This window comes from Onychostoma macrolepis, chromosome 01, assembly GCF_012432095.1.
Source record: "Onychostoma macrolepis isolate SWU-2019 chromosome 01, ASM1243209v1, whole genome shotgun sequence".
NCBI classification, from domain to species: domain Eukaryota; kingdom Metazoa; phylum Chordata; class Actinopteri; order Cypriniformes; family Cyprinidae; genus Onychostoma; species Onychostoma macrolepis.
Window position 1 is genome coordinate 1,546,129 of NC_081155.1, and position 6,000 is coordinate 1,552,128.

Consider the following 6,000-nt stretch of genomic DNA (forward strand, 5'->3'; position numbering starts at 1 on the left):
ACTGGCTTCAAAGAGATTTGACTATTATTGGCAGAGTTCTGTTGACCAAAGTAGAAGGGTATCTAGATTTATTTATCCAGCATTATCTCTTTTGTTCAAGATTTTACTTGTAAAAAAATTAATGATTTGTTTACACAATTTGTTTGGAGGAATAAGCAATTCTTCAAGGGCCAAGAAATTGTCAGTCCTCTGTGGTGTGTGTCATGTGTTCCGCCTCTTGTGTCCTTATTTGGTCTTGTTCCTGTCCTTTTAAGTGTGATTATTAGTTAAGTCTTGTCCAGCTGTGTTTTAGTCATTATCAATAATTGTCATGTGTATTTAGTTCCTGCCTGTTCAGTTAGTTTTGGTCTGGTCTACTCGTTACTCCCCGGTGTTCCTGTCTGTGTTAACCTTGTCTTGCCCTGATGTCATCATTAAAGACTATTATTTTGAGGTTTATCCTCGTCTGCGTGTTCCTCGTTCCTCCCTGCTGTGTGCACCGTGACAGAAATGAAGCTGGATTTGAACTTTCGGATTTTTTTTTTTTTAATTTAAATTATACCTTTAAAGTAAAATGGCTTAGAAACTGCCTACTTAAATCAGAATCAATATAAGTTTTTATACCATACAGTATTTTTAAAAAGGTTGGAGGACTGTGTTTCTTGTTACTGTGTGATTACTCTGTTAATAAATGACCCGTGGCATTGTCCAATCTCCATCAACAAGCTCTTAAGGCTTTGAAGTTATGCTATGTTCATAACTTTTCCCCACATAAAGTAATCCTGTGGAATAATGCTTGTATTACAGTTAACCGGAAATCTCTTTATTTACAAAGCTGGATGGATAAAGATATTTATTATTTATCCGATATTTTAGATCAATCAGCTCATTTGCCAGAATGCTATCATTCAAAAAGGTTCTGGGGAGACTCATCCTTGTATGTCCAAGAGAAAACTGGTTATAGTTGTGATTATAATTCAAAAGATGTTTTATTTTATTTTGAATCAAAAAGTATATCTTTTAAGTTGTTATCCACTCAATGTCAGAATTGTTGTGTCTTACCTACATACATTGGAAACGTGCACTAAATTTTCATTATTAAAATTTTTAACATTTTATACATTTAGCCTACATTTAATCATTTAGTAGACACTTTTATCCAATAATGGTTTACAAATGAGTGCTGTGACAAGTCTGTAATTATAACTGATCATTAATTAATTATTAGTCTATATTTATGATTATTGCAAAGTCATCAAAACTGGCTCATGGCATCAAAACACCCCAAAACGTGCATGACATTCTTTGAAGTATACAGTATGCAGTCATACAAACTCATTAGTGAAATCTCCACCTGGTGGCGCAAATAATCAAATACATTGCTACTGAATTTGACAGTGATACTCTCCAGTGAGTTTATTTTCTACCTTTTTTATTTTTATTTTTTTTAGATATTTCAGTGTATTTGGAAATCACATCAAATATTAATTAGGGTAAGCAATTAAAAAGACGAACAATAGCTTATCTCTCGTTGTTATATGTGACCCTGGAGCACAAAAACAGTCATAAGCAGCACAGGTATATTTGTAGCAATAGCCAACAATACATTGTATGGGTCAAAATGATCAAAATCATTAGGATATTAAGTAAAGATCATGTTCCATGAAGATATTTTGTAAATTTCTTACTGTAAATATAGCAAAACTTAGTTTTTGATTAGTAATATGCATTGCTAAGAACTTCATTTCGACAAATTGAGATTCCAGATTTTCAAATAGTTGTATCTCAGCCAAATATTGTCCGATCCTAACAAACCATACATCATTGGAAAGCTCATTTATATATCAGCTTTCAGGTGATATATAAATCTCAATTTCGAAAAATTGACACTTAAGACTGGTTTTGTCGTCCAGGGTCACATATAGCCTAACATTGCATTGACTGAATATGTATCTTTTTGTATATATTGTTGATGAACTCAAAAGCCTGTTCTTATAAATGATATTATGCTACAGCCTATAGCAACACTAACATAACAACCCCAGCCTCTTCAGAAAAGGGGACCCGCTGTAGCAGTGCTTCTCAAACTTTTACACCAAGTACCACCTCAGAACATATTCGGCTCTCCAAGTACCACCATAATGACCAACATTAAAATACAGTAGCGTAGGCCTAATTATTCAGCTACAGCTCTGCACAGATCAAAAACCAGGCTGTTTTATTCCTAATCAGAATATGTATTATTGTCGGCCACTTTAAACATTGTAAGAACAGTTTGAACATTAACACTGCACTGTGCTTACATACAGGTAAATAAAACAACTTAAATGATTAAATTAAAATGCACTGTACATAAAAGTTAAATAAAAACTGTACTGTACTTAAATGTAAAGTAAAAAATGTACAGTACTTGATCAAAAGTTTTTTTTTTCTCATTAAAGTAACAATGGACCACAAACCGAGCGTTTGTTTTAATGGGGAAACGTTTGTTTTAACGCGGATGTAATCAGTCTTAGTCGTTTTGTTAATAAAGGTTTAGCGAGTTTTAACGAACCAAAAACTTTTTTCAGTAAGAGTAAAATCCATAGGTCTTTCATTTATTTGTGTTGCACCTCGGGTAGCCTACAGACCATGTCTTATTCGTTTTGTTAATAATATTTGGGTTAAAAGATGGGGGAAGATGTAAAGATCAAACATTAACGATAATAAGAGCTACACATGCTGAACGTCATCGACATCTTTTCTTGTTAAATGTGCGAGTGTGTATTTGGAGCCATAACACTGCTGTTAATTCATATCTGAACAGGTTATTTTCTTTTCAAAAGTTATGTTAAAATAAAATATTAATCTCTCACACAAAAATATTTAATTTTATTTTAAATGACAAAATAATTTCAATTAAGATATACATCATTAAATTCAGAAAGTCTGTCTGTGCTTCATGGGTTAATTTCTAAGCACAGCCCTGTTCCCATTAAACTCACATCAGGTTTTATTACAAAATCTAGGAAAATGTTTTAAGAATAATTGTAAAATATATATATTTTTTGAAGGTACAAAGTTAATCACAAAAAAGCAGAAGACTAAAATCAAGCAACAAGTCATTCAAGTCGATCAGTTATATATTCATAATGAAGTGTTATTAAAGCGCATATCAACATCTAGACTAGACCACCTTCAGCTAAATAACACATTCAAAAATCAGATAAAACAATAAAACATGTAATTCATGGGGATGAACACAGAAACTAGACTCATTATGAAGTCTGTTGTTAAATGGATGTCATATATAGTCTCTTATCTATAGTCTCGTATCTATAGTCTCGTATCTATAGTCTCTTATCTATAGTCTCTTATCTATAGTCTCTTATCTATAGTCTCTTATCTGTAGTCTCTTAAGGCTGGAATACGCATGATTTTCCTCAGATCTACAGTCTGGAGAAGATGATGCTATAGTTACCAAAGATCAGAGTCAGTCTGCAGATCTGAGTCAGAATCCATAGAAAATCCATGAATTTAAATTAAAGTGACAGCCATCAGTTGATATGTAAAGTCTGTTTATGAAGTATTTACTAGACGTTGAACGTGGAAGAGTTTAACCCTTTAACGTGCATTGTAACCGCACAGTTGACCTTTTTTTTGCGATCAAATTACTGTAATTAAAACTGGCCAAACCCCATTTTTGGCTGTTTGTCCTTGTACCCCTCATTGAATAGAGTGTGTAATTATATCCTCTGGGTGGCAATGCAGCAAAAATATATTGTTGCCGAAAAGCTGCGTCAAAACCAGGAATGTATCGAGTGACGCCTCTCTTCAAACACTAGCTGCAAGAGACGTTAAAAGTTGAGATAAAAAATGTTTCAATCGGATTTTATGTTCTAGACCTCTGAACGGTATATTTTGTTAAATGGCAGAAATGTGGTGATAAAATGTGTCTCTGTTTTTACCTTAAAAAAAGTGGCCAGTCGGTAAAATGAGCTGAACGCTTGCTATCTCAGCAACTCGGTATAACACTGCACAAGATCACAGATGAAGTTATTCCTTTCAACAAAAACCAATGCTTTGTTACATATCACACCATATCATGTTAATAATTTGTTCTATTATATTTCTGTTATATAGACTAATATATATATATATATATATATATATATATATAAAATCATGGGTAAATCATGGGTATTGTTAACATATTTTACTGTCTGTAATGTTTTTATACACAAAAACCTTAAACTTCAGTCACACAAATGAAAAATTTCATTAATGCATCATACTGTACTTGTTCAGGCCGAGAATTACCCTAAATGGGCAAAATGGACCGGCTGGTCGACTTCTGTATCTGCTTAGTGAATAGGTCATCTGAAAGAAAAGCAAAATGAAAAGTTGCTCAGTGTGGTGTCAGGAGCACAATTTTAATAAATAATTGTTTTCAAATGTATTTGTTAGTGTGACTAAAGGGTTAAAGAGAGCACACTGAGCTTAATTGGAGCAGCAACAATTTCTAATAAGTTTCATGTAATATTTATGGAGTTAGAAATGTTACGGTAGATATGATAAACGATAGGCTTAAGATGCAAACAGTAAATAGTCAAACGTGTGGTGGTACATAATGGTGATGACAGTATTGGAGGGAATGGAAGCAGTGGGGATTTCTTTAAGACTGCAAGGGAAGCTCGGCTTCCCCTATAATGTCAAAAAATTAACGGTCAAATATGTACTATTGTGTTAACATTTTATTGACTAAAAGTTTTGCGACTATACAAAGTTGATACGAAGCTGAAGCTATTGGAGCTCAGTCCCATCGCGGCTTTGCACTTGGTTCTTATCAATCATTGTATATTTTTTTTATTCATTTATAATGTTATGTTTTAATATACATGCTGCTAACTCAGAAATTTCAAGATATGCGAGCAAAAAATGCTCCTGACACTTAGGCAATACGACACGAGCAAGAGTGCTGTTTTTGTTTCGTTTGTGTTCGAATCCAAATCCGCGTTGATTTGGGAGAATCACTGATTCACTGAGCCTTTCATTAAATCGGTCATTTGATTCGCTCCTGAAGGATTCAGCCGTTTTGAAATAATTGTTTGAATGACTCAGTGATTCAGTCATGAACTTCTGCCACCTGCTGGCCGTTTTTAAGTTTCCCATCTAAAAATAGGCATATTACATTATTTTCCAACATTTTTATATATTCAGAATTTAGTATTTAAAACATTAATTTCATAACATTATTCATGCAATTATAAATACAGTCTAAATGAATAAATGCCACATCTAAATGTCACTTCATGCAGCTTCTGTGCAGTGCTGAGATGAGTTTTGTTTAGATCATTTCATGGATAACAATAGCCAGTCATTCATTCACATTAATTAAGTATTCAGAGAATAATATTGTCCTTTTTCACTTACATCTATTTATTTATTAAATTTTGATTCATTTTGTAGAATTGAATTATAAATTAAGCTGGTATCGTAAGACATTTTTATGGTATCGTGACAACCCTATTTCACCACATTCCTTGTTTCAGTTTAACCTAATTCCCACATTTCCTCCGTCGAGTTTAATATCTTTTTTTTTTAGATTGTTTGTTCATTCATTCATACAGTAGGCTAGTGTCACTGGAAAAGACGCCTAGTTGGTACGACAGGGTCACAGAGCATTTTCTTGAAAAGGAACGTAGGGCAGAATTTACGTATAAATAAATGGACAATTTTTATGATGTAGGCCGAAAATGAGCTTCCCCTCTTTGAAAGACCAGCAGCCGCCACTGAATGGAAGTCATAAAGTGGTGATTATAATGCATACAGCTCATTATGGACAAGTACTAACACAGATTATAATGGGATGATAATAGAAGACATGCTCGATTGGGGAGGATTAGTGTGTATCAATGATGGAATTCATACAAGAGTTGATTTGTCACAGGGAAAATACTCACGGTTAGAGACACTAGTCTCTGAAAGTTTAGCTGGAAAGTGTGATTGGAAAGTAATAAATCAAAGTATAGTTAGTAGTGA